This window comes from Rattus norvegicus, chromosome 17 (genome assembly GCF_036323735.1).
Source record: "Rattus norvegicus strain BN/NHsdMcwi chromosome 17, GRCr8, whole genome shotgun sequence".
NCBI classification, from domain to species: Eukaryota; Metazoa; Chordata; class Mammalia; order Rodentia; family Muridae; genus Rattus; species Rattus norvegicus.
This window is the reverse complement of record NC_086035.1, coordinates 18,742,391-18,770,189: the sequence shown is the minus strand read 5'-3', so window position 1 is coordinate 18,770,189 and position 27,799 is coordinate 18,742,391. Positions and strand designations below refer to the sequence as shown.

Genomic DNA, 27,799 nt, shown 5'->3' with positions numbered 1-27,799 from the left:
CTCTGCATGGGCAATCACAAGCCCATGCATACGCACATGCACATAAAATTAAAAAAAAAATGTAGCTAACATTGCATCTTCTTTCAACTGTGGAAGTTTTCAGCTCCAATCTGCTTCTCATCATCCCTTGGTGAAATTCCAGTGACGTGGATGTTAGAGCACGTGATGGTCTTCTGGGGTCCCAGAGGCTTCGTCTTCCTTTTGTTCTTATCTCTGGCCCTCAGGTTGGATCATTTCTATTGACCTGTCTTTAAATTGATACTCCTTTTTCCCCTTCGTCATTTCATGTCTTCTTGTGGACTTATCCAGTAGTTTTTCAAATTTCAGGAGTCAGGTTTCGAAAGCGTTACTGGTTCTACCGTTCCCAGCGTGTTCCTTCTAGGCGTTCTGCCTCTCTGCAGAGACCTCATTACCTTCCGCCCTCCGCATGGCTGTTTAGCTGTGCCTCACGGACCATGGTGAGACTGGCTGTTTAATGCCTCTGCCTGAGGATTTTAACATTTGGGTCATCTCTAAATGACACGTACAGCTGTCCTTTTCCTTAGAAATTGGTCTGCTCGTGGTGTAGGCAGTGCAGCCAAGACTCTGAGACATTGTGAACATCATTATATAAGCCTCTGGGAAATGTTGGGGTTCCTTTTAATTTATGAAGTGATCGTCTAAGCTAAGGGCTCCCAGAAAGCTCTTCTGGCCTCTGTGGGTGGTGGTTTAAGTGGGATGCCTCACACATGTACCTTCAGGATTAACTGCAAGATGGCTGACTGTTTAGAATTTCAGCTTTTACAGCCTTCGCTGTGCGGGTTAGACCTTGCACACAGTAGGTTCAGAAGCAGAACTGTGGGATTCTCCTCTTATGTTCTCTCCGCTCCTCAGCTGCTAGCACACAAAACCTCTCTTCCCCATCCCTTCAGTTCAGAACGCCGGGCATTATCTTGATTTTAGTTGCCTGAAGAGTAGACCTCTTCCAAGCTAGGCTTGCAGCTCCTCCAAGGGTAGACTGATAAGATAATAAGCAAAAGGCAATTGGAAAAATCAATTGTCTGATAGGTCATCTTTTCAAGTGTCAATGTCTTTGGCTTAATTTTTAAGGAACCAGCGACTTTGATCATTGTATCTGTCTGGAGTCTAGAGTCCAAATCCATATGAAAGGTAGCGGGCACCAGCTATGGAGACTAAGCTTGTGTGGTAAGTACATTTTCAAGGGTTTTAGCAAGGCAAGGGAGGAAGGAAACAAGATGGTCAGGAAGCAAGGGGGAGAGATGGATGTTCCTAGAAAGGTGTGGGCGGGGATGTTTGCTTAAAGGCTTAGAGCAGGGACCCTGAGGAGAGGTTAAATGAGGGTGACCTGTTTCCCTCTAAGATAAAGGGATGCTACACTGGAGAGAAATCTGAAAACTAGGTCAAAGCCTGCAGACTGTGGAGGGAAACCGCAACTTGGTGAAGTGACTTGCAAGAAATGAAATTTCCCAGGTGTCTGTTTTTCCCTTTCTGGCTTTGCCCTGTGGGTGGCTCCAAGCACAGAGCTGGGTAGGTGCTGCCAGCAGAGGATGCTAAACAATTCCGAGGAATCGGAGAGCATGGAATTTGTGGGCCCGACAGAGGGAAGAGCCATGAGAAAGGATTGCAAAGCCTTATGTCAGCCCAGACAAGTGCCGAGGGATTCACACTGCTAATTAGAGAAGGAAAAGATGCTACCCAGGATGCAAACACTGGGTGCAGCTTATAGGAGTATAGAGATGGAAGGGACGAGGTGGTGATGAGAATGGTCCCTTCAACTTTTGGGGTACACAGAAAGAAAGCTGACAGCTGACTTAGCTGACAGCAAATATTCTACTGCAATTCCTTGGTAAGAGCAAGAGAGGTACAGGGCCTGGATCCACGCTTGGTCAAAACATCCTGAGCAGAAAGGAAGCCCAGTCCACCTGTAGGGTCATCATTCATTCCTCTCGGACTGAGGCAGGCCATTTTTAGTTTCCCGGCACACCCCTGTTGCTCCTGTAGAGCCATTTACCAGCAGGACACTGTTGGGAGAAAACTGGGTCTAGCCCTGGGTAACATGTGGACTGCAGATTCTTTCCATTTCTTGAGTTGAAAATGGCTTTGAGGAAAAAAAAAACAAACCCATACAATTATAATATGTGGACCAAAGAAAGAAGAAGAAAAGTTAGCAATGTTCTGGGAATGGTGCCCAGCTCTTTTATGATTCTGAGTAGTAAAGTCTCAGAGCATCACATGCAAACTTATTGGCATTGTGTAGGATGAAGAAAAGCTCAGGCCAGGAGCCTCACCACCCATTTTCTCCTCCTCCTCTTCCTCCTCCTCTTCTTCCTCCTCCTCCTTTCCTCCTCTTCCTCCTTCCCCTTCCTCCTCCTCCCCCTTCCTCCTCCTCCCCCTTCCTCCTCCTCCCCCTCTTCTTCCTCCTCTTCCTCCTTCTCCTCCTCTTCCTCCTCCCCCTCTTCTTCCTCCTCTTCCTCCTTCTCCTCATCTTCCTCTTCCTCCTCTTCCTCCTCCCCCTTCCTCCTCCTCCCCCTCTTCTTCCTCCTCTTCCTCCTTCTCCTCCTCTTCCTCTTCCTCCTCTTCCTCCTCCCCCTTCTTCCTCCTCCCCCTCTTCTTCCTCCTCTTCCTCCTTCTCCTCCTCTTCCTCTTCCTCATCCTCCTCCTCTTCCTCATCCTCTCCCTCCTTCTCCTCCTTCCCCCTCTCCTTCCTCCCCCCTCCTCCTCTCTCCCCTCCCTCTTCTTGCCCTCCTCCTCCTCTTCATCTTTTTCTTCTTCTTTCTTCTTCTCTATGATTGTCATTATTTATTACCATTATTACTATTATTATGCCTCTCCCTCTTCCTCCTCCTTCTCCTCTTTCTCTTCTGGGCTACAGAGTCATCAAAGAGCCTCCTTGTAGTTTTGTGTTCATTCTGATAGAACTGCCCATTATCTCTCTCAACATCTCTTTCTTGCAGTTTGAAGCCCTCTCTCCTTCCTACTTCCTGAAACCTGACTCAGTCCTCTGGACCTGGACGCCTTCAAACTGTCCTGTGAGATCAAATGATCAAATTTCCTGCCCCTTGGCTCTCTGGAATCCCAGGCACCCGGCTTCTCCTCCTGATAGAGAAGCGGCATTTAGGGCCATGGTGTTGGTTTCATTTCTACCAGCCATGGGACCTTACCAACACTTCCTCAGGCAACGACACAAATGACACATTCCTTTTCCGTGTGTGGTTTTGTGGTTTGTATGTCTTAAATTCTTAAATGTTTTCATTAGAACATGGCAGAGTCTACATCCTGTGATAATCACTGTTCTATCATTAGATGATGGGACTTTATGTTTCTGTGAAGAATCCCCTGGTCTGGGACTGATTAAAGAGTCACCCTGGAGTGTCATGTAAAAGAGGGTCTCAGATAAAACTAGAGAATCAAGAGAGGAGAAAAATGGCTTGAGAGTGGATTTGCAACCACAATCTGCGGAACTGAGGATTAGAAATCAATACCATGGGATGAATCAACTTCGGGGTTGATTTCTTCATTCCTGTCAATCATCCAGGCAGCCGTGACCTCATTGGGTGAATCCTGACAATAGGCGGGGATAGGACACGCCTCTTTTTTTTTTTTTTTTTTTTGGTTCTTTTTTCGGAGCTGGGGATCGAACCCAGGGCCTTGCGCTTCCTAGGCAAGCGCTCTGCCACTGAGCCAAATCCCCAACCCCAGGACACGCCTCTTACAAATGAGTTTTAAACTCCCAAATCAGTCTGGGGATTCTGAAGGAGATCTGAGCTATAGAGTCTCTGCTGTTTATAGATGGAACAAAAAGGGAGGGGGTGGTCAGAGCAACGGTTCCGTGGTTGAGAGCAGTTTCTGCTCTTGCAGAGGGCCCTGGCTCCATTCTGAGTACCCATGTGGCAGCCCACAACCACATGTAACCCCAGTTCCAGGCATCCAGTGCCCTTCTATGGCATCCGTCAGCACTGTACACATGTAGTGCATGTACATATGTACAGGCAAAACTATACACATAAATGGAAATAAAGGCATCTTTTAAAAATGAAATCATCTCACACAACCTCCAGGAGTAGAAATGCAAGAGACGTTAAGCTACCCCCCCAGCCCCCCGTTAAGGTCACACAGCTCTGACTGTCACAGCTACAACTCAGAGCCCCAGGTGCTCCTTCCTGGGCATCTTCTTTCTGTGTGCAAATCTCTGACGATTCTTGCTGATCTTACTTTGGCCTTTGCTCTTTGGACTAACGTGTAGAGTGGGAGGAAGGGAAATGTTACAGGAACTGCCTTGAAAGAATGTCAGTCGGTTTCTCCAAAGGAGATGGCTTGAAGACAACAGTGCAAATGTATTACAAGATTTTCAGGGCTGGAGAGATGGCTCAGTGGTTAAGAGCACTGACTGCTCTTCCAGAGGTCCTGAGTTCAATTCCCAGCAACCACGTGGTGGCTCACAACCATCTGTAATGAGATCTGGTGCCCTCTTCTGGCCTGCAGTCACATATGCAGGCAGAATGCTATACATAAAATAAATAAATAAATGGAAAAAAAAAAGATTTTCACTCAGAGGGGAAAAAAAAATACAAGAAGCAAGAACTTGTCCTGCTCATTCCTGAAAGAGCTCCAGGCATCTAGAGACTTCTAAAACTTCCTTCCTTGCAACTCACAGCAATAACTCCAGACCAGGAGTCTCCTTAGCTCACAGCAGGGGCAGCTTCCCCATTGTTTCCTGAAGGTTCACACCCTACCTCTCCCCCAGGAGGCCAGTGAGCACACCCACCCTTCAGTTGGAAGAGACTTCTCATGAAAGTTAAGAGATTTTGCTTTGGTCCCCTCAAAAAGCTGCTCTTCTAAACACTCCCCCCACTAGTCAGTGCAGTGAGGAAAAGAGCTGAAGGACCTCGGGCCAACTCGGGAATGCGAGTTTTATTTAGGTTTTGAACAGCCTCTCTTCCTAGATGCTCATTCGTGAGCCAGTCTGAAGAAGGAAGAAGCAGTCAGCGGAGAGTCTCGGATATTATTTTAAAATAAATGTAGTCAAATCAGACTAGGCAACAAAGTGTGTGTGTGTGTGTGTGTGTGTGTGTGTGTGTGTGTGTGTGTGTTTTACCAAGCAGGGTCAGAGAAGACAGAATCCGGGCAACCCCAATCTCAGTGCGTGGTAGCATCAAAGTTGAATCGGGCTCCCCCAAGTCACTTGTTACCTCCAACAGGTTCTGGCAGGTTCTAGACAGTGTCTTCTGGAATTTCCTGAGCCCTGGGCCTCATGTCTTCCCCCAAAGTCCTCTTCTTAGAGTTCAGGAACCGTTATACCACCCTTGGGTGGTAACTCCAAGAAATAATACAATTCTGTACATGGAGCAAAACAGTGGGACTCATTCACAAAGCAGGGAACCAACCCCTACCTTGGCTAGGGTTGTCCTCCCTCCAACCCATGGATATATAGTGGATGCTGTCTTATTGTGGCTGTTTTCTAGAGATACACATTCACAGTACATATGTACGGGGAAACAGTGTGGTGTTTTCATATGTGAAAATACTGTGTAATAATTCAAACAGCGGAAGGAACCTGTTCATTGCTTCCCCCATGTGTGGCTTCTTCGCGGTGAAAGTGTTTGAAGCAGGCTCGCCCATCTATCCTGGAGTAGCCTATACGATGCTAATGCTATTAACTACAATCGCCCTATGCCTTAATAGAACTCGAGAATGGATTCTTCCAGTCCATCTGTAGCCTGGCGGCTGTGTACCATTCTCCCTCCTCCCTCTGCTTTCTCTTCCGGAGCTCTGGAAACCAGCCTTCTCCTCCTCAGCTTCTATGAGATTGCACACAGTGGTGAGATCATGCCGGATTCACCTTTCAGTCCTTGGCTTCTTTCCCTCAGGAAATTATAGCACTAATTTATGAAAACCCCAGAAGGTTTTAAAACAGGAGCCCTGGACCCCCAACCCCAGTTCAAACAAAACCATCAGCAACTAGTTGTAGGGCCCAGAGAAGTACTTTTAAGCGCTGTGTCTACACATGCCGCCTCCTTTTAATCTCTGGATCCATTTTCTATTTGAGATGCTATCTTTGTCACTCTGTCTTGCTGTCCTTCTGATCATTATAACTTTATCCAGCTAGAGCCTAACCCCAATTCCACTTGGTACCTCATGCTTTCTCTTCTTACTCAAGGGGTCAATGCAAGCTTTTTTGTTTGTTTTCTGTTTTGTTTGTTTTTTAAGGCAAATCTCAAGCCCTTCCTCAGACTCCCGGAATCAATATTCATTTTTAATCATATGATCCCCGTGTGATTGATACCAAGACTTAGCAGCACTCTTGAACTCCTAGCAACGGAGTTCGCCTAAAATTTTTCATCAACCTTGTCGAGGAGAGGATGTCTGTCTATAAGAAAGACATATAAACAATTTAAAATACCCATTTTCTTGACATATACATACTCAGAAGAGAATAGACTCTGTGGAGCCCATTTCTATTTAGAAAGCCATTCTTTCAGTAACGGTTAGAAAAGAGTAGCTTTGCGATCCTTTCTTCTATCTCCTGGTCATTGAGATGAGGCGTATCCTACACACAGCTCTCGGCTATGCTCTGGTAAAAGAGACACGAGCTGGGTCAGGGCCGTGCTTTCTGTGCAAGTGAGAACAAGAATTCAAATTCCTGTCATCCACATAAAACCTGGGCCAAGTGACATGCTCTTGTAATCCCAGTGCTGGGGAGGCAAAAACAGGAAAATCTCTGGGCCTTTGTGGCAAGCCAGATAAGCTGAATTGATGAGCTCCCAGTTTAGTGAGAGACTGTGTCAAAAGTAGAGGAGCCGAGATACTTGACATCTCTGTCTCTCCTCCATGGGTACATGTGCACATACATATATGCACATGCACATATGCACATGCACACATGCACATGCACGCACATGCACACATAAACATGTACGCTGATTCACATGCGAAAGACATAAATAACACATTCATACATTCTTTACTGTAGTTTATACTGAGTCTAGTGAGAAATTTCTGTTAACAAGAAAATCTCTCTCTCTTCCGTCTTGTGTCCCCCCAAGGTCTACAGCTAGAACAATAAAGTAAATATTCAACAAACATTCTTAAACTGAAATCACAATGGAAGAATGCGTGAACATGGCTTGACTAATATTTTGCAATTGCCTGAACTGTTTGGACAAAGCCCATCAGAAAGCTGAGAAGAATGTGGCTAGCGTCTAATTTATTCTGTTTCTTCTTGCACTATCAAAGTCAGAACAGTTTGTCAGGTTTTGTTTATAGCATGTAACTTTCCTAAGCAATGCATCCATGTTTCTCGTTATGCATGAATAGTATTTGGTTAAATATGGTCTACGCTGCTGTCTACCTAACGGGTAGAAATGATTTTAGCAGGAAAAAAAAAAAATGCAAGATGGGTGGTTGGAACATGTTCTCTTCCCTCTCCCTCTCTCTCCTTTTAAAAAATTTCCATATTGGTTTTGGTCTTTGTTTCAAGATATTTGTATCTGAGAGGAGATTTCCAGACAATAGTCTTTTGACTGAGTGACACAAAGCAGGGGTTACACCCTGTCTTGTCTTTAATCCCCCCCCCCCCGAGCTAAATAGAAAGGTGGAAGATAATTTGGCTCCAGAAATTATTTGAAAATGTCTGCCTGGGAAAAAAATTGGCCAGAAAATAAAAAACTCTGAGAAAAATCAGAGTTGGAAAAAAAAAAAAAAACATAGGTAAAGTCTAGTTATGCTGGAGAAAGAGTGTGGGGGGAGGGGAAGCTCACCTCATTTTACAGACAAGGAGAAAAACTCAGAGAAATGACTTATGTAAGGGCAGTTGGGTTTTAATGAAATAACTGAACGATGCCTGTAGCTTGTGTACAAGGTTCTTGTAGGAAGAGTTCTAACAGACTTCCTCACCGGCCCCCTCCTTTATCCCCCTGTGTATGTGAGGGGTGTTTGTGTGTTTGCCTGTGTGTGAGCACACATGGCTGCAGGGGCATGTGCACTTGTATGTGGAGGCCAGAGGTTGACCTCAGGTGCCATTCTCTGTCTCCTCCTTTCATATTGAGGCAGCGTCTCTCACTTGAACCCAGAGCTGGCTGAATTGGTTTGTCTAGCTAGCCAGCTTGCTCAGAGATCCCGTCTCTACCTCCTGAGCACTGGGGATTGATTTCACCTGGGCACACCACGCCAGTCTGGGGGTCCTTGTGCTTATATGGCACATGTGTTAGACACATCACACTCCCCAACATCCTTCCTTCCCTCCTTCCTTCATTCCTTAGTTCCTTCCTCTTTCCCGGTACGTTTTTGTTCTTCCTTTCTTTCTTCTTGCTTCCTTGTTTTCTTTTGTTCTTTCTTTTCTTTCCTTTCCTTTCCTTTTTCCTTCCTTCCTTTCTTCCTTCCTTCCTTCCTTCCTTCCTTTCTTTCTTTCTTTTTCTTTCGAACCTTTCTATTGGTCTATATAGCCCACCAGCCCTGGACATTCATGTTAACTACCCAGATATATAACAAAAGCTAAGGGCAGATGTTCCAAATGTTTCTGTTCTTTTATTTTTTTTTTTTTTCATTTTCACATTACTGCAGGGCTTTTCCTCATCCAGCACTGGTTGATTCTGTCTCCCAGGTCCATCAACCCGTGGCGTGTTCTGAGGTCTCTGCTGAGGGCCTGTCTGTTTCCCTCTGAAGTGCTGTTCCCTCGCTCTCACTCGGATAGTTTGCAAGTCTCTTCTCTTTCCATAATAACTGTGTCTTTCCTCCTAAGCAGTCTTTGCCTCCTCCGGGTTCAGCATTCCCTTAGTGACGGTCTGCATGCATAGATCTTATATTTTGACTTTGAGTTTTGAAGCCAGCATAGTTCGGTCCCCCCTTTTTAGTCTACTCATCTCTCCTTTTCAATTGGCTTATGTGTCGATTTACTTTTGAGAACAGTTCCGATGTTATTGCACTTCGGTTCTGTTTGTTTTCTTTCTGCTCTATCTCCCTGCTCTCTCCAGGTTCCCTTCCTTTGGGTTATTTGAATGTTGTGTATGCCGTTGCCATTCTATTGTATCTTACATTGTGTTCCTCTTTTTGCATACTTAAGTTTTCAGCAGTTGCTCTGAATAATAATAAGAGCTGAACGCTAATAGTATAAACTCTGGACCAACATTTACCACTTCTGACGGGATGCAGCCTTTTTATCACTACATAGAATCCTTTGCCATCTCCCGTCAGCACTGTCCTGTTCTGTGACAATTGGCTTTAAATGTCATCTCGCTAGAACCTAGAACTGTCTGGGAAGAGAAGCTTAGTTGAGGAGCTATGCAGGTCGGGTTGGTGTGTGAGCATGACTGCGAGAGGTTGCCTTGCTGGTTGATTGATGTAAGAAGGTCCACTGGGAATGTGTACGGTACCATTTTATGGGCTGGACCCTGACCCGCACAAAAGAAAGGAGGTGGGACATGAACTTAAGCACGCCGGTAGCATAGGCGTTTGCCTTTCTCTCAGCTCCGGTGTGATGTGGCAGCTGCTTCATATCCTACCTGGGATTCCCCACAGTAATGGACTGCGACCTGGAGCTGTGAACTAGATAACGACTTCCTTCCCCGATGCCACTTGGCATCAGGATGTTTGTCACAGCAACAGAAGAGAGCAGGACAGGTTCTATTATGTTCATATGGTTTGAAATTATAATCTATCCACAGGTGGCATTTCCAGAGAGTATTGTCACGTGTGAGGGTAAAAGATGGGGAGGGGGTGGCACCTTTCCTGAATGGGTACAGCACCTTTGAATGCTCCAGAGAGAAAGGGAAGCTGGAGGCAAGAAATCAGGAGCGGGCAGGTCTCTTCATCCCTCAGCGTTCTGTCACTGTGCCATCCACTGCCAGCAGTCTCTGATTTCTTTGTTCTTCCAAAGCACCTGCTTTTCTTGGTGAGAAACCGGCTTTTCTGCCTGCCTATCTTGCAGATTTCCACTGTTGGATTAAGTGCCTGTGAACCTAGCAGTCCAAGGCTCTCCTCCTCTGGAAAAGGAAGTTAATCGTCAACTATGTTCCCCTGCCTGCCTGCCGTTTCTATGCTTCCTCTTTCATTCCTGAGGCTTCCAGTTTCGTGTTGCGAACATTTCCCTCTGTCTGTTTTACCATCCATGAGTGGAGCTGGTACATTAGCTAACAGCACCCTTTGCAGTGGGGCCTTACCATCAGACTGTGGAAACAACCAGTAGCACTGGTTGCAGTCTGTGATGGTTGAGGGGTCTTTGGGGGACCATTTAGCCAATGACTTAAAAACATGCAACTCATTCCTGATAGTGAGGGTTTTATTTTATAGCATATGGTGTTAACTTGGGGTATTATCTCTGTATTTATATTCGTTTCATTCCATTCTCACTATTTTTTCTATCTCGGTTCCTCTCAGATTCTCCCTACCTACCTATCCAATATCATATTCTTTCTGTCTTAAAATAAAGCACGAAACAAAATGAAAACACACACACACACACACACACATTACACACACATACACACACATACACACATATACACACACATACACACATACATGCACATACACACATACACACACATACACACACATGCACACACATACATACACACACAAACACACACACAAACACACACACATATACACACACATACAGACACACACACACACAGACACACACATACCACCACTACCACCACCACCACCAACAACAACAATGACAAAGCAAAACAAAAGCACTCATGGGTATTTTGTGTTGCCGACTGTCCCATATCATGTGACCTGCCCTGGGGTGAGGTTGATCCACCCAGTATTGTTCCAAAGATTTTCTTTTTCCCATCATCTATTAATTACAAATAGCTTATTGGTTAGAGACGAGTGAATGTTCATTCCCACTTTTCCATGGGGTTTTATCTGGTTTGAGTTTGAGCCGATCTTATGTCTGTTGTCATAGTCTCTGTGACTTCAGATGTGCATCAATTCTATTGTATCTAGCAAACACTGCTTAGAATTGTCGGCCATTTCTGACTCTTACAGTCTTCCCACCTCTGCTTCTGCATAGATTCCTGAGCTTTGAGGAGAGAGATGTGATACAGGCGTCTCACTTAGGACTGAGTGGTCCAGGGTCCTTCCCTCTCCGTCTATTTGTAGGTCTCTGTGTAAACTGCTATCTGCTATAAGTAGGAGCTTCTCTGACGAGGGCTGAGCAAGGAGCTAAGCAGTGCATATAGTAATGTGGTGATGAGGGCCATTTTTTGCTATGTTTACTTGGCAGAATAATTTTAGTAGTTTTTTCCCCCCTAGAGCCCATGACCTATCTCGTCTCAGGCTCTTGGCCCCATTAAAAGTACCATGTTTGGAGTGGGTCTTAAATCCAATTTTAAAAGGTAACTGGTTGCAGCTAATTCAAATGGATGCAAACACCCACAGCCAAACAGTGGACAGAGCTTGGGGACTCTTATGGAAGAGTGGGATGGGGGGTGGGGGGAGGTTTTGGGCCTGAAGAGGATAGGAACTCCACAGGAAGACCAACAAAGTCAACTAGCCTGGACCTTTGGGCCTCTCAAAGACTGAACCACCAACCAAAGAGCATACACAGGCTGGACCTAGGCCTCCCTGCACATATGTAACAGATGTGCAACTTGGTCTTCATGAGGGTCCCGAATAACTGGAATGGGAGCCATCCCCAATACTGCTGCCTGTCTGTGGGATATGTTCTTCTAGCTGGGCTGCCTTGTCTGGCTTCAACGGGAGAGGAAGTGCCTAGCCCTGCAGAGACTTGATGTGCCAGGGTCGGGGATACCCAGGGGGACCCCCTACCTTTCAGAGGAAAAGGGAAGGAGGAGATAAGGGAAAGGGTTGTGGGAGGGAGTGACTAGGAGGGGAGGAAGTGAGTGGGAGGTAAAGTGAATAAGGAAGGAAGGAAGGAGGGAAGGAGGCATGGAAGGAAGGGAGAAGGAAGGAAGGAAAGAAGGAAGAAAGGAGGGAAGGAAGGGAAGAGAGAAGGAAGGAAGGGAGGAAGGAAAGAAAGAAGGAGGGAAGGAAGGGAGGAGAGAAGGAGGGAAGGAAGGAAGGAAGGAAAGAGGGAAAGAAGGAGGGAAGGAAGGAGGGAAGTGGCGTCTGGATACTCCAATAACGCTGTTACCACTAATGCACAGGTACATCTTGCAGGCAGGTTACTGTCGCATCTTGCAGCATTCGTAACTGGGTGAAACTTTAGTTATTTTTCCCCTCTAGTGTATGATTTCTTCTGTAAGTGCTAGTCGTAGGGAAGAAGCTTCTAGTTGAGCACCAGCTTGATTTCTCCATGTCCAATGATATAAGTATGTGGTGTCTTCAGCAATAGGGGCTTACTAGGAGGATATGCAGGAGAGGAAAAAAATGACCAAAATATATTCCATAAAAAAATTAAAGAAAAATAAAATTCTTTCGAATTCCTCCTTCTGAGGATACCTTCATTTCTGTTTTATGCCCCGTCCAGCCCCCTCTTTCTTTTGCTGACTGCAGGATTCTGAGCTGAGGGTTGAAGTTTATTTTTAGTACTTAAAAATTGTCCTACCACTTCCTGACTCTAGTTACTTAAAAACTAGTATGCCGTTTTGTCCCGTTTTGTGGTTTCTTATAAAAAGAACCAATCACCCGAATGCACCCCTTGTGAGCAGACAGGGGCTGAGGGGAAGCATGTGAGAAGGCTCAACAAAAGGGAAGCACCTGGCTGGCAGAAGAGCTCTACAAGGGCAGGCTACCTCCACACTGCTGCCACAGTCCCGGCACACCCCAGCACACAGAGCAGCTAAATAGAGCAAAAGCTTCTTTAAAACTAGAAAGCATTCGGAGTTTGCATTGTCTTAGCAAAAAAAAAAAAAAAAAAAAAGAGATAATCTGATTAATCTAAAATGATCGTGAGACTGTAGTGGAAACAGGCCTTCTTCCAGACAACCCTGATGGGCAGAGGCAACCATGGGGAGTTCTAGAAACCTCTGGTGACTTCTTTCTGTACGTGCATACAGGGGTTTAACCTCCTGATAGAGATAGAGACCTCCAACCTTGTCACTTCCCTTCTGCCTCATTGAGCCTAAGAACAAAGGTGTGTGTGTGTGTGTGTGTGTGTGTTTATGTGTATATATATGGGCACATGTATATGTGCATGTATATATTGTGTAAATAAATCTGTATATATATATGTATATATGTGTGTGTATGTCTGTGTTTATATGTGTAGGAATGTGCACATGTATATGTACATGTATATATTATATAAATATGTCCCCGCCAGCGGGGACCCAGTTATTCAGGGTCCCGAAGGGGCGCTACCCTTGGGCCTAAATGGGGGGCGAGAGAAGAAGGAGACCAAGCGAGATTCTGTTGTCAAGCTCTCGTTTATTGGGGTGAACGTTACAGCTTTTAAGGCTTTCAGGTAGGGGGAGTGTCCTTTGTGAAACACAGAGGAGGGGGAGGTGCGGATATAGGTAGTGATAGCTGGAGGCAAAGAGGTCAGGCGGTAGTCAGGCGGTCACCGGGTGTTGATTCAGGAGGTAACAGGTATCTGCTAAGGGAGCTGAGGCATCCCTTGAATGTTATCTTCTTGTGCTGTAAATTCATGGGAGAGGCTTTTATCCAACACTCTTAAGACTTAAGGCAGTCATCTTAGGGGTGAGTCTCTGTGGCCAAACAGCCCAGAGTCACCTAGTCACTTTGAGCCATGCAGTTCAAAAAGCGGCTAGGCCCAAATCCAATATGGCTCCATGCGTCTCCCCCATTTTTCTTTTATAAAAGACCATTAGGCGGAAGTAGTGGTCTGAGAGAGATCAGACATGCCTCACAGAGTACCCAGCTCGGCCATGGTGAGCCACTCTTGCAGTTAGGACTGCACCCCAATGGCTAGGAATGAACTTATGTTGTAACACACCATTCTGGGCTATACGTGTGTGTTTATTGGGGGAGAAACTGGGCCGAGGAGCATTTGACCGGCCCGTACATTTAAACGGGGTGTAGCCACCTCTGTCTTAGGATCGACCTCTCAAACCCCAGCCTTATCCGTCATAGGATCACCTTGTCGCCCCCAAGGTTCCTGTCTTAGATTGGTCAAGGGTCAGAGGAAGTTGCCCGTCGCTGAGGATAGCTACATCAGGTCATCTTCTCATTCCTCTTATTTGAGCCCAGGAGCGAAAGAGTAGGGGCCAGATGGCATTAATATAAGAGATTGTGGAAATTGAGCCTCTCCCGATAAGTAGTGGGCACCTCATCTGGTTCTCCTCAGCTGTTATGGCCATACTACCAAGGGCCTAGTCAAGCCTCTCCTGTAATAAAATTTAGAATTCCCAATTGTTAGCAACTACTCCAGAAAGTTCACCCACTGTGCTTGCCTAACAATAGCACCAGTTAAGGCAGCAAGAGTCACCAGGGGAATGAGGGGGGCAGGGGTAACAGCTGGAGTCCAGTCTTCTGCAGCAAGCAGCAGTGCACAGAGGGTCTGAGCATAGGCCGTGGTGGGACGGGAACACGCAGTGGTAACACTGACTGTAGCAACGCCAAAATTTCTGTGATGACAAAAGATGAGTGGGAATCCTCCATATTCCTCCAAGGACACAGGAATGACTCCAGGGACCCGAACCATGAGAGCTGAATCTTTATGCTCCCAGGATCAGCATGTCTCACCAGACACTCGGGCAGCTGGCACACTCCTGTAGCATCCTGTAGAAAAAACACAAAGATTCTCTCTTCCCCATATAAAATATCTGAACAGGATCATGCCAATATGTGGATCTTTCTATTTCACCTAGGCAGAAGTATGCTTAGTTGTAGGGTGCCATAAACTCAGAGTGTTTCTTGGCATCCAAATTTTAAAATTGAAATAAAAGGAGCATATTTTAGCATACAGGGATAACTCCCCTTTTTATTTATTAAAATATTGTTAAAATATTATTTATTAAGATAAGTCCTTGAGGATTAAATTGAGGACACTGAGCACTTGTATTTATAAATTGACTTTTATACCAAATTATTATCTCTAGCATTATTGTTTTGGATATATAAAGAATGAGATTTTTTTGACTAACTATTCCTATGTAAGGCCTATAATCTGCCTGGTATCATTGTCCTCCCTTGCTAAGGGGTCTAGGCAATCCAGTTTGAGTTCTTAAATGGCCTATAAAGGAACAGTACTTAGTGCTCTTAACCACTGAGCCATCTCTCCAGCCCCTCACCAGCTTTATTTACCTAAACATAAGCATTAATTAGAGATGCCAAATCCTATAAATATTGTCCAGATTTAGTCACTAGAAATCCCTGAGCCGGCAGGGTGAAGCTGGGAGTTGAAAGTAAGCAAATGGAGTCTTCCTCTTTTCAAGAGGGTGTGTTATCAACTCCATTACCATTTTCAAAGAGCTGGGTCTATGGTTTTGTTTAGTTGTCTGAGCCAGAGCACTGAAAGGACAGTGAGTTGTCAGACAATTCACACTGAAATCATTTTGATTTTAAGTAGAAAACCTGCCTCTAATATAGCATTAAGTAATTGTATAATTTGAGGGCTAGTAGTATCTAAAAAGGGAAACTTTTTAATCATCTGTAAACCATAAGCCATACATTGGCTATCAGTATATGACTTAAAAGCTTGATTTTTTTTTTAAAAACAGTGGCTACAGCACGTAATTTAATAATCTGTGCTAAAGCAGGGGAAACTGAAGAGAATAAACAAGTGATCCAATCATACATGTAGCCTTTTCATTAGATGAACCACCTATAAATATAGTAAGCTCATTTCCTATGGGTTGCATGCACAAATTTATAGGAAATACAAAAGCATGCAAAGAGTAAAATTATCAATTTTGCCTGAGATTTGTATATGTGATAGGCCAAATATCAGTATTTTGTAATAACCAATTTAATTGTTGTTTGGAATAAGATATGTTTCACCAGGTTTCTTTTTTAAAATACTTCCATGACTCTAGCCTATAATTCTGTATTAACACAACTGAAGCTTTATCTCCAATGAGGATAACAAAGGAAGGCTTAAGTCCTCTGGTAAGGTGAGGTAGTTAGCCAATTAACATATCCTTAGAAGCTTAAAATTAGCTTCAAATATTCTTTTCTGGAGTAGTGCAACAGCTACTCCCCAAATATTAAAGCTCATTTTGAGAGCAAAGGTTTGTAGTAAAAATTTCCATATATACTGAGAGATTTAAGGTTCTAACTTCTTACATTGAAGAAGCGACAAAATTACATAATAGAAGGCTATTAGCCATTCTTTTGTAAAATTTTTAATGATATCACTTTATGGGCTCTCTAAAATTATAAGCAAGCTCACGAAATGAAAACTCACAATGGCCAGGACGTAAACAAATTGTATAAAATCAGTCCTCTAAATCTATCTTGAAATGGCAGTTGGAGTAAGCAAACTGGCTGTAATGCTCTCACAAGTTCTAAAACCTCATCCATCTTTCGTAAGTCTTGTAACAATCTCTACCTGTTTGATTTTTTTTCTTTTTTCTTTTTTTTTTTTTTTTTTTCGTGTCAAGCCAGAAGAGGAAAAGGCCTCTGGTTTCTTTATGGACCAAACTATATATCTAAAGTACAGCACTTAGCAGGTATCTGCGAAGCACAGTGGGGAACCCTGGCTGAGTCTTTGGTAACAAAGGGCCTGAATAAATTAGGGAAATAACCAGGAAGGCCAGCCTAATTCTGACTCAGGTGAGAAGTACCTGGCCAGACAGCCAGTTGGGAACAAAAAGCTTCCACTTGCAAGGGCAGGGCTCAGCAGGGGTCAAACCTTGTTAGAGACCCAGAAGGGTCTTGTTGAGGCTGAAAACATTCCATGAATGTAAACTTCTTGTGCCATAAATTACAGGGAGAGGCTTTTGATCTTACAATCTAAGGCTAAGGCCAGACAGTGACAAGGCAACCAGGCCCATGTCACATGTTATCTAGAATGACTTCATCTAAATTACAATTTTAAGCCAACTTTCTGTTACCAATGTTACACCTTTTTAACCATATCTAATAACTTAAAAGCCAATAGTACATAACCAAGGCGTGTAGAGCATATTTATACATTTAAAACCAATCAGAAATAAAATTGAAGTGGCTATACATGTCCAGCAGACTTAGGCTTCTAGCTACAGATGTAGGCTCCAAAAGCCAATTGAAACTGTTTTTTATTTATTGTTCTCTTCTTGAAATGAGTTAAAACCAAGTCAAGGTGTGAACGACTGCAGATAAAGTTTTTACCATTTTTTCTTTTGAACATGAAACATAAAACATTTAAACAGTGAGAAACAAAAATCACAGACATAAACTGACAGACATGGATAGCTTGGTGTACCAAGGACAGACAATAGATAAAGAGGGAAAAAACTAGATGGTGTCCCACCCGAAGGGACCCACATATCCTACCTATGGAACCCAGAACCAGAAATAAGCGTTTCTCCAATAGGAGCCAGCAGAGAGGCAGGACGTCTCCTGCCTTCCCTCTGTTCCTAGGAGAGCTCTAAAAAGTTTTTCTCTTTCTCCAAGGCAAAGAGGTCAGGCGGTAGACGATGAGGTCAGGCGGTGGAGACACCGGGTGTTGATTCAGGAGGTAACAGGTATCTGCTAAGGGAGCTGAGGCATCCCTTGAATGTTATCTTCCTGTGCTGTAAATTCATGGGAGAGGCTTTATCCAACACTCTTAAGACTTAAGGCAGTCATCTTAGGGGTGAGTCTCTGTGGCCAAACAGCCCAGAGTCACCTAGTCACTTTGAGCCATGCAGTTCAAAAAGCGGCTAGGCCCAAATCCAATATGGCTCCATGCATAAATACATCTGTATATATGTGTGTGCCTGTGTTTATGTGTGTAGGAGTGTACACATGTTTAGGTGCATGTATATATTATGTAAATACATCTCTCTATATCTACATATGTGCACATGTGCACATATATGTTCAAGTGTATATTATGTAAATACATCTGTGAATATATATGTGTGTGTATACATGTAAGTGAATGTATATGTATGCACAGAGGTTTACATATGCTTCAGCTGAATGGCTGCTAGACGCATGGAGACTATACATTGTGAATAGCATTTTTTAATTCATGTGCACTGTTTTATTATCTAGCGAATTCTATATTAATAAGGATCTTCTCCAGGGCTTCCTAAATTAAAAGATTCACATGATATTTTTACTCACTTGATTCCCAAAATGCACATTTAAGTTTTTTTTGTCTATGTCTTCTCTTCTTAGCAGTCCTAAATAAGAAACTGATGCTTCTCTTACAAGTGGAAAAGGTCCTGGCCCCCTTCTAAAAGGAAACCCATTGTCATATTTCCGCCTTTGAGAATGAGCTCTGGTATTGGCCTCTTACACTGCAATCTGGCTGTTTATGAGTAGGACTAGCTCTTTGGGGGTCTTTGCTTCATCGTGTGACATTACCCATGCCGTAGGTACACCTTCTAGAATAAAGTTAATGTGCCTTTTAAACCCTCACTGTTAACGTTTCACAAGCTGTGAATATTCACCAGGCTTGGAATGGCAGGGAGGTGGTGTGACCCAGAGAGGGTCAGTGAAGAGTGTCTGCACAACTAGGATTCTTAGACGGTAAATGTCAATATTTCCCAAAATTCGGATGCAACATGCAGAACAAATCTAACTTCTGTCCCATCTTTATGGAGCCCAGACAAGCCCTTTATTTAGTTATTTCTAATTTTCAGCCCACAAACAGCCGTGATTGCTTCTCTGTCACCTGCCTCTGGCAACACTCAGTCCCGAGGCTTCAGCTCTGGCAGACAGAGGCCTTTCCTGATCAACTGTGTATGCCGAAGCCACAAAGAGCTCTTGGCTGTGTGGCCCAGTAAATATCTCTCCCGTTCTCTGCCTCACGCCCAGATGACAACATGGTTCGAACGGGGTTCTTCGAAATGATCCGTGACACAGCTATCGCATGCCAAAGGTTTTCTTGGAAAAGGTTGCATCTGAAGCACTGAAAATCCTCTGCTTTGAATCTCACCCAACTGTGTGTAGAGTGCACAAGAAGCGGAGTTGGCTCTCGGTATCTAACACCTCTGTCAGGCAAGCTCTTCCCGCAGAGGTTAGGGCAAGATGCTCGGCTTTGTGTGAGCACCAGATTGTTGTAGAAGAAAAGCAAATGTGCCAGTTAGGTTTTGATTTTCATGTTCTAAAAGTGTAACATGGTGGGCTAGGAGGAGTTGTGTCTGGAAAGGAAAAGACAGATGTCCACAGTGGAACCCACCCATACCCCTGTGGATTTCTCACTCTGTGGTATTTGTCCTGCCAATTCTACAGTTTCCTAGCAGATAATATGGAGGAGGTATTAAAAGTTGGAATCGACTAGAATCAGTCGGGGGCTACGGTTCTCCAAACATGCTTTCTCATTTATAGAAGAGGATAAAGCCTAATGGGTAGGATGGGGACGCACTTTCAATCAGTCTTCAGAGAACAGAGCAGAAGGGTCAGATCTCAAGTCTGAGGCCACCCTGGATCTTTATAGTGAGGTACTGTCTCAAAGAACTAAAGTGAAACAAAACAGGAGAAAACTAAAGTTTGAGATCATTACAACAATAATGAGAAAGGTCTTAAAGGTTTTTATGGTCATTATAAGTTAATATTAACTTTTGACTCTACCCCCGTGTTTACGCGTACATATGTGTAAGTAGAAGTCAGAAGTCAATGTCTTGTGTCTTCCTTGATCCCTCTCTCTACCCCAGGTTTTGAGACCAGGGTTTGCTGAGCCTCTATCTTGCCAGTTTGAACTAGAATGGCTAGCCATCACATCTCCAGAGATCTTCCTGTCTCTGCCTTCTTGGCTTTGGGATTACAGATGCATGCTGCCATTCTGGGTTGTGTGTGTGTGTGTGTGTGTGTGTGTGTGTGTGTGTGTGTCTGTGTGTGTGTGTGTGTGTCTGTGTCTGTGTCTGTCTGTGTGTGTGTCTGTGTGTGTGTGTCTGTGTGTGTGTGTCTGTGTGTGTGTGTGTCTGTGTGTGTGTGTGTCTGTGTGTGTGTGTGTGTGTGTGTGTGTGTGTGTGTAACTGGGATACGAATTCAGGGCCTTGGGGCTGTCACAGCACTGTACTAAGCCATCTCCCCAATCCACTCCACTTTCCTTTTTGAGGTACAGTCTCTTATAAGAGCTGGAGTCACCTCATTCCTCTAAGCTGGTTAGCCAATGAGCTTAGCCCCAGAGATCCCAGTGTCTCCACTTGACTGGTACTGACCTGAGGTACGTGTCACCATGCCCAGCTTGCTACACAGGTGCTGGGTGGGGGACCAAACTCAAATCCTCATGCTTGCACACACAGCTCTCACCTGACTAAGCCATTTATTTCCCTAGTCCATGGGTTACCATTTTAATAACACCGAGTTCTACCAAGACTGCTCCAAGATAAAGGGAATTTCGCCAATCCTTGCCACCCAGATTCCATCCTTGGCCCCATATGGTGGAAGAAAGTGACTCCCCAAAACTTGTCCTCTGACCCACACACATGCTGTCCCATACATGCAGCTCCACATGCTATCTCATGCATGCAGCTCCACATGCTGTCTCATGCATGCAGCTCCATATTCATAAAATAAACAAACGAATGAATCATATATAACTAAGCTACTTTTTTAAAAGTTTTGAAAGCCATATGCGCTGAGTACTTTATGATAATACTAGTTATTAGATAATGTATAGCTAGATAATATATCACTGTTAGATAATATACAGTAAGATACTATTAGTAACGATAATAAGTATCGATAATGGTAAACATTCATTGAATGCTCGAAATGCACCAAAGCCTTCCCATATTCCCTCTGGTGTGTGGTTATCATAGCAGGACACGTCCCAAACACAATGGCTGTGACTCAGCAGAGACTAAATCACACGTCTGGGGGAATCTCTGTTGTTCTGAGGGAGAATCTGTCATTCTTAATGACGGACTTAATGACTTCATTTCACTCATCTCATGCCCAGATTCATTTCTAAATAAAGACCTCATGCCTCCCGAGGGCAGAACCCAAGTCTCTTCTGGTTACTGATACTCCTGTCCTGAGCGTTTAGATACACTCTGATCAACAGTTCTCAACGAGAGATGGTTTGTCACCCAGGATCTGTTGGGCAGCCACAACGCCTGGAACTTGGGGTGTCTATATATTCCATGGTAAAGGGGTCGCTCAGTGGCCTCCTGTGTCTGCGACATCGGGAATTTTAGCTTCATGGCCTGACAGCATTGGTGAGCTCAGAGGCTGTGATTTAGAGGAGTAAAAAATACATAAGTAAGAAAGTTCACAGGAGTGCTGAGCGGTGTGCCAAGATGAAATGTGCTGTGTGAGCTCCATCCAGTCATCAGATGGAGGCTCCCATCCCTTCATGACCTAAATTCTTCAGTTTATATTTGAAAACTTACCTTGCATCAGGCTGTGTTTTGTCGAGTTCAATGACAGGACTTTAAAAGAAAAACAAATATGCAAACACAAATCTTGACAAACCAATGACATCTTGTTCTTTCCCCACCCTTTATAGACTGGATGGGAATCTCTGAAGCCAAGGTCTAAGCATCTGGAGATGCATATCCCAAAAACCTATGTCACCCCTCCGTGGAGTTAAACACTCGAACTAAAATGCATGGGACATTATTTTATCATCGTGAAAAATAAAATCCAAGCACATTATAGAAAAGGCTAGAATTCTAAGCCCTACTAGCCCATCCACGAGTTGACTTTTGATTCATTGCTGCTGTTCAAATCAGGCTCATGGATCCAGAAACAAGAAGTAACCACGATGGCTGCAGAGAGACTAGCTCTTGGGAGTGTCTCTAGTTTGAGCACAAACAGAAGAAAGATCTAAAAACCCTTTCAGGAGCATTATGACGTATCAGGTAAGAACAATTAAACTAACAAAAGATAAGAAATCAAAATCTAGTTTGCCTAAAATAGTCAGAATTCTGTTTCTATAACAAAATACCTGAGACAATTCATAAAGAGGAAATGAAATGGGTTTATTGAATCCACAGGTTCGGAGGCTCAAACACACGGTGCTTATATGTGCTCAGTTGTAGATTACTGACTGATGGTGACACACTGGGATGGTAGCATGTGCCAGAGTAAAAGGTCACATCTCAGACTAGAGGAGGAACAGGGACACAAATGGGGTGGGAGGAAAGGGGTAAAGGAGGGAGGAAAGAAAGAATGAGATCCTACCATCCAATCAGCTCCAAGGGCAAGCCCAAGGACCTAAGACCCTCCCATAAGACGGGACCATCTGAGGTTCTCTCTACCTCCCAACAGCACTACCTGGCGAACAAACTTTTAATTCGTGGGCTGTAGAGGGACAATCGCAATTCAAATGATAGCGCCAGATGTTCTTTGAAGATCATCACGCTTCCCTCCTCTCCTACAGGCCACTTTTGTGAAACAGCCTCCTGGTGTGGTCCCGGCCAAAGGAAAGTAGGATGGCAGACACACCGTTGTTTACAGCTCGGTACTGCCCTTGCTCCAGAAACTTCTGCGTGCTCTATATTTTGTGTCTGATATATTCTCTAGCCCGGTGTTTATTTTACTTTCCCCAAATCACTTATGCTTAATGAGATCCTTACTCTAGCCAAGACAATAGGTCGTTTGTTTACAAACTGACAGCAAGTGAGGTCCCATTGCTTCAGACAAACCCACACAAATCGTTGAACGTAAAGAGACTGAGCCGGTGCCTACGTAGAGCGGTGTCTACGTAGAGCCTTCACTTCCATGTTCCAGTGTCTAAGGCATGGGAAGATAGCACACATATTATCAAAAGGGGAAAAGATACATCAACACAACCACAAAGGCTTTGAGCTACAATCTATCCTGCCTGCAGGAAAGCTAGGGCAACAGTGGCACAGACATGGTGGGAGCAACCAACCAACGTCCGATTTGACTCGAGACCCACTCCATGAGATGGGACCTGTACCTGACTCTGCCCGGGTGGCCAAGAAGCAGTCTAGACATTCCAGAGACCTGGGGTGAAATCAAATACTGCTGCTCTGAAACAAACAAAAACAAAACAGAAAAACCAATAAAATGAATCCTCATGACATACTCCCATCCTCGAAGATCAGTGCCTGGCTCAGTCATCATCGGAGAGGAGAGGCTTCCTCCTGAAGCAGATGACCCACAAAATACCCTGAATACAGAGACCCACAGCCAGACATTATGCAGAGTGAGAGACCTTGGGCTCAGTCGTGGAACACTGCCTGATGGTGACACACTGGGATGGTAGCATGTGTCAGAGTAAAATGGTCACATCTCAGACTAGAGGAGGGACAGGGATGCAAATGGGGTGGGAGGAGAGGCATAAAGGAAGGAGGGAAGAGAGAATGAGATCCAGAGAGACAGAGCAGGGAGGGAGAGAGGGAGAGAGAGAGAGAGAGGGAGAAAGGGAGAGAGGGAGAGAGAGGGAGGGAGGGAGGCAGAGAGAGATGGAGAGGGGGGAGGGAGAGAGGGAGAGAGAGAAAGGGAGAGAGGGAGAAAGGGAGAGAGAGGGAGGGAGGGAGTCAGAGAGAGAGATGGAGGGGGGAGGGAGAGAGGGAGAGAGAGGGAGGGAGGGAGGGAGGGAGGGAGGGAGAGGGAGAAAGGGAGAGAGAGGGAGAGAGAGGGAGAGAGAGGGAGAGAGAGAGAGAGAGAGAGACAGAGACAGAGACAGAGACAGAGACAGAGAGAGAGAGACTGACTCAGCTCTAAACAAGATGTCTCCGTCAAACCCCTCCCCTCAGAGCTCAGGCAACCCTGCTGAAGAGGAGGCAGAAAGAATGTAACAGCCAGAGTGAAGGGAGGACACCAGAAGAACAGGGTTCTCTGAAAAAACTGAGCCAACTTTGCATGAGCTCACAAGCACTGAAGCAGCAATCACAGGGCCTACGGAGGTCTGCACCAGGTCCTCTGCTTCTAATTATAGCTTTCAGTCTAGAATTTTTAAGGAGACTCCTGAGTGTATGAATGAGTATGTCTCTGGTTCGTGTGCCTTCTCCTGGGGATCTTTTATTTTTCTCTCCGTTTGACTTGTCCAACTCTGATGTATTAAGTTTTTGTTTTCCCTTAGTGTATTTTATTTTGACACTTTTGTTGGTATCTCCTAGGACCCTGTTCTTCTCTAAAGAGAGACAGAAAGGGGGTGGACCCAATGGGAGGGGAGGGGAGCAGGAGCTGGGAGAAGTAGAGGAGAGGGGAACTTATTCAGATAACCTTCCATGAGAAAAGAACCTATGTTTAACAAAAGAGAACAATATCAGAAAAGAGATCGTTAATAATTTCTAGCATAAGAGACAGGATAAAGAAGTAGATTTGTAAATGAGTTTTATCAAGTCAACATTTCTTGAATTCTACACATTCTGCATTATGTTTCTTGGACAGGCTACTATTTTTTTTTCCACTAGGGATCATTTATCTAGCCTAGATAGTCAGAGGTAAATCAAAACTACCCTTGATTTCTTTGGTAGGCGGAGCAGGGGCAGAGGAAGGACTCTGCAGAGAAGACCAGAGGAGCTGTAAAGCCATTTGATTCACTTTAAACTCTTAAGTAGAGAGGCTGTAGGGATGGCTCAGGGGTTAAGAACTCTGACTGGCCTGGCAGAGGAACTGGTTTCAATTCTCAACACCCACGTGACAGCTCACACGTATCTGTAACTCCAGTGCCAGGTGACCCTGTGTCCTCTTTTGTCTTTCAAGGGCACCAATCACATGCTGCACAGATACACACATAGGCAAAACACCCATACACATAAAATAAAAATTGATAGAAAAACAAAAAAAAAACTTAAGTAAAACATGACAACTTGGATTAACAAATAGAAAACTTTGTATGCATGTAAGGACATCTTATGAAAGAAGTTGGGGTGGTTCAAAGGGGGCTGAGGGGAAAGACAAGATCAGTAGAGGAAGGAGTTCCGAAGGAAGAGAAGGCAGGAGGGCAGATGAGGTGGCGCCCTCTGTCGCACTCTCTGCCACATCCACCCCACATCCCACCTCATACCTCACCCAAGACTCACTCGCTGACTTCTTAGCGAAAAATTCCAGACTTCATGGTGGCAGTTTAACAATATAAAATGAGATGGCTTTCCTGTTAACTTCTTAATATTTCATTGTTTTCCCTTGCCTACAGAAGTGGGGTGGTCCCCCCTCCTCCTCCTTCCTTCCCGAAATGCTGCACTTATGACTAAAACCTAACGTGCCCATTTTATCAAGCACCAGTCAGTTAGATGACAGAGAAATCAGATAACACTTGGAGGGGGAAATGGTCTATGTATCTTATAATCACGGTGTAGGGAAATTGTGATATGCTTTTAGAAAATTATTCATCTTCTTGTGAAACTCAGGAAGGTTCTTATTTCTCTCACCCCCCGGACAGGTGACAGTAACCTAAGGATGCACAAGGAATGTCACTCATCGGTGCTGAATTCCCCAGGGTAAACCAGTGACAGAACCAAAGCACAGCGGTAATAGTAAGACAGGGTACAGGTGTCGTCAAAACAGCGTTGTTTCAACCAATGAAGAAGTATATACACAGTGGGGGACCTCTGAGACTGTATTGAAATCGGGAAACTCTTGGAGCTTCATGACATTAATGTCATAGTAAAATAGACCATGTATTTGTGACCATGGTTATGTGAACTAAACCACCAATCTGGCCCTTATGTAAAGGTTCACCCTAAAAACTATATACATACACAGTACTTGATAATGATGATGTCTGTCATTTCAGGGAAGTCATGACAGGAACTCACACAGCTAACCACATCACAGCCACAGCTGAAGACAGACTGGATCTCACCCACACAGGCTACCTGCTTAATTGTGCCCAGACAGCTTTTTTTTCACTACTCATCAGTTCAGTGCTAAGCCTATGAAATTGTCCCAACTGGTGTTCAGGGCGGACCTTCCCACCTCTGTTAATAATCAAAAACAAATCCCCTACAGATATGGCCACAGGCTGGTCTAGATAATTCCTCATTAAGACCCTCTTCCCAGGTGATCCTAGGTTTAAGCAGATAGTTAAAACTGATCAGCCTGGTTTATCATATTGGGGTTGGGGGAGCTTACTGTAAACATGGTGTATTACTCTTCAGTGGACCTTTTCACCCTGTGTTTATGCTTACAGTATGTGTTGATAGCATCGTTCTCTGGTGCTTGATTTAAGCTCATGCTTTGTTCATCCTGGACCCTAAATATAAAAAAAATCCACTGCTGATGTGACTAGCAAGAGGTCACATGGAGTAATTGACCTGGAAATGAAATTTTAAGTGATTAAGGACTATGGAGGTGAAAAATCGATGGCGGTTATTGCTCTCCAATCAAGCATGCCCCAGCTCGAAGCTACGGTCTTGAAAAATGTGTACAAGGGGATCGAAGCTGCTTAAGGATCTGATTTGTGGAAGTCGCTAGAAGGTGGCAATGGAATCCTAGCACTTGGGAGACAGAGACAAAAGGACCAGAAGTGTAGCGTCATCCTTGGCGACATGGGGAGTTAAAAGCCAACCCGCACTCTCTGAACTTCTATTTCCAAAAACTAAAAACTACCTAGATGAGGCTGGGTAAGATTTGGAGGAACCTCCAATGGCCTGGATCAAAGACCAGACAGAACTACAATGTATCCAAGCAGCAAGACAATGGGGACCATTTGCTGGACCCGCCCACAAGGTTGAGGTTCCAGGTGGTTTGAGCTAATCAAGGAGTGTTATTTTGTTACTCGATGTCAGAACAAGCAGTGGGTCTCCCAGGGCTGATGGCTCTTAGATACTCTGTGGAAGCTGACTGCCGGAGGGAGCTACTTGTAGAATAAGATCTTTAGTATGGATAGTATCTCCCTGTTCTGGAAATGGAGACCCGGAAAGCAGTCCCATCCGTAGGGAGGTAGAATTGGTGATCACTTTAAAGCTTTTAGACAAGGCAAGAGTCTTCTTTAAAAGCAGTGTTGATACAGGGCTGTAAATCGAGGCCCTTTTGCCACCTGGCATGATGGCATGGTGGCATGGTGAGGACCCCAGGACCTCCCAGCATGGCCTTCCAGTGTGTCAATATGCACCCTACTGGTGGCCTGCAGGAACAGAGAGAGGGCAAAGACAGTCCAACTCTGCTCCCTGGTGTCCCGCCAACTCCTTATGCCAGACCAAGAAGACCGTTTGGAAAATGGTTTTTGATGCTTTGCTTGTGTAGGTGCGTGTACACAAGTTGACTCAATGATGTCCCGATGACACATTTCAAACCTGGTAACATGTGACCATACTCCGGACCTGTACCAGGCACTAGTCCAAGTACTTTGTGTCTATCCACACCTGTGAGGTGGGGTCTATCCGTCCCATTTTCTATGTGAGTAAACTGAGGTTCAGAGGGTTTAAGTCATGACTAATCGATGTCAGATCATCAGGAGTCCAGCTGCACATGCTCCTGAATATAGCCTTTTGATCATGGTGCCTTGCCTTTGAAGTTTGCCAGTAGGTCTAAACGCTACTTTAGAAACTGCTGATGGCATGTGCGAGCTTGCTTTTAGAGGGTTGGCAGCCAGAATCTCAACTCATCCACACTGTGCTAGCTTGCTTCCCAGCATCTGCACACACCCCTGAATGTTTATAACTGACACAGCCACTTGAATCAGTCACTGTCAACTCCCATCCGCATTCTGCCCCAAAATGCCCACATGACACCATGCTAGGCTCTCAGCCATGCAGGGCGCACATTATCTACGATTTCTTCTCTTCCCACCCGCCTGCCGCATTTGTCCGATCCCCTAACTTACTGTTTCATAGGGCTGCTGTGGGCTCATGAAGTCTCTCAAGTAGGATCTGATTGCTGCCTCTACCTTAAGCTTGGCCCATTTGCAAAAGCCAGTGCTGTTTTT

General features: G+C 44.7%; 1 long non-coding RNA gene across 1 annotated transcript; it reads left to right on the top strand.

Moving 5' to 3' along the window:
• The first annotated feature begins 254 nt into the window (after positions 1–254).
• On the top strand, positions 255–26,758 carry LOC108348532 (uncharacterized). Its single transcript, XR_001841837.3, has 4 exons — positions 255–458; positions 1,090–1,185; positions 21,687–21,815; positions 25,313–26,758. It is a non-coding gene; the product is annotated as an uncharacterized LOC108348532 (long non-coding RNA).
• Positions 26,759–27,799: the final 1,041 nt, after the last annotated feature.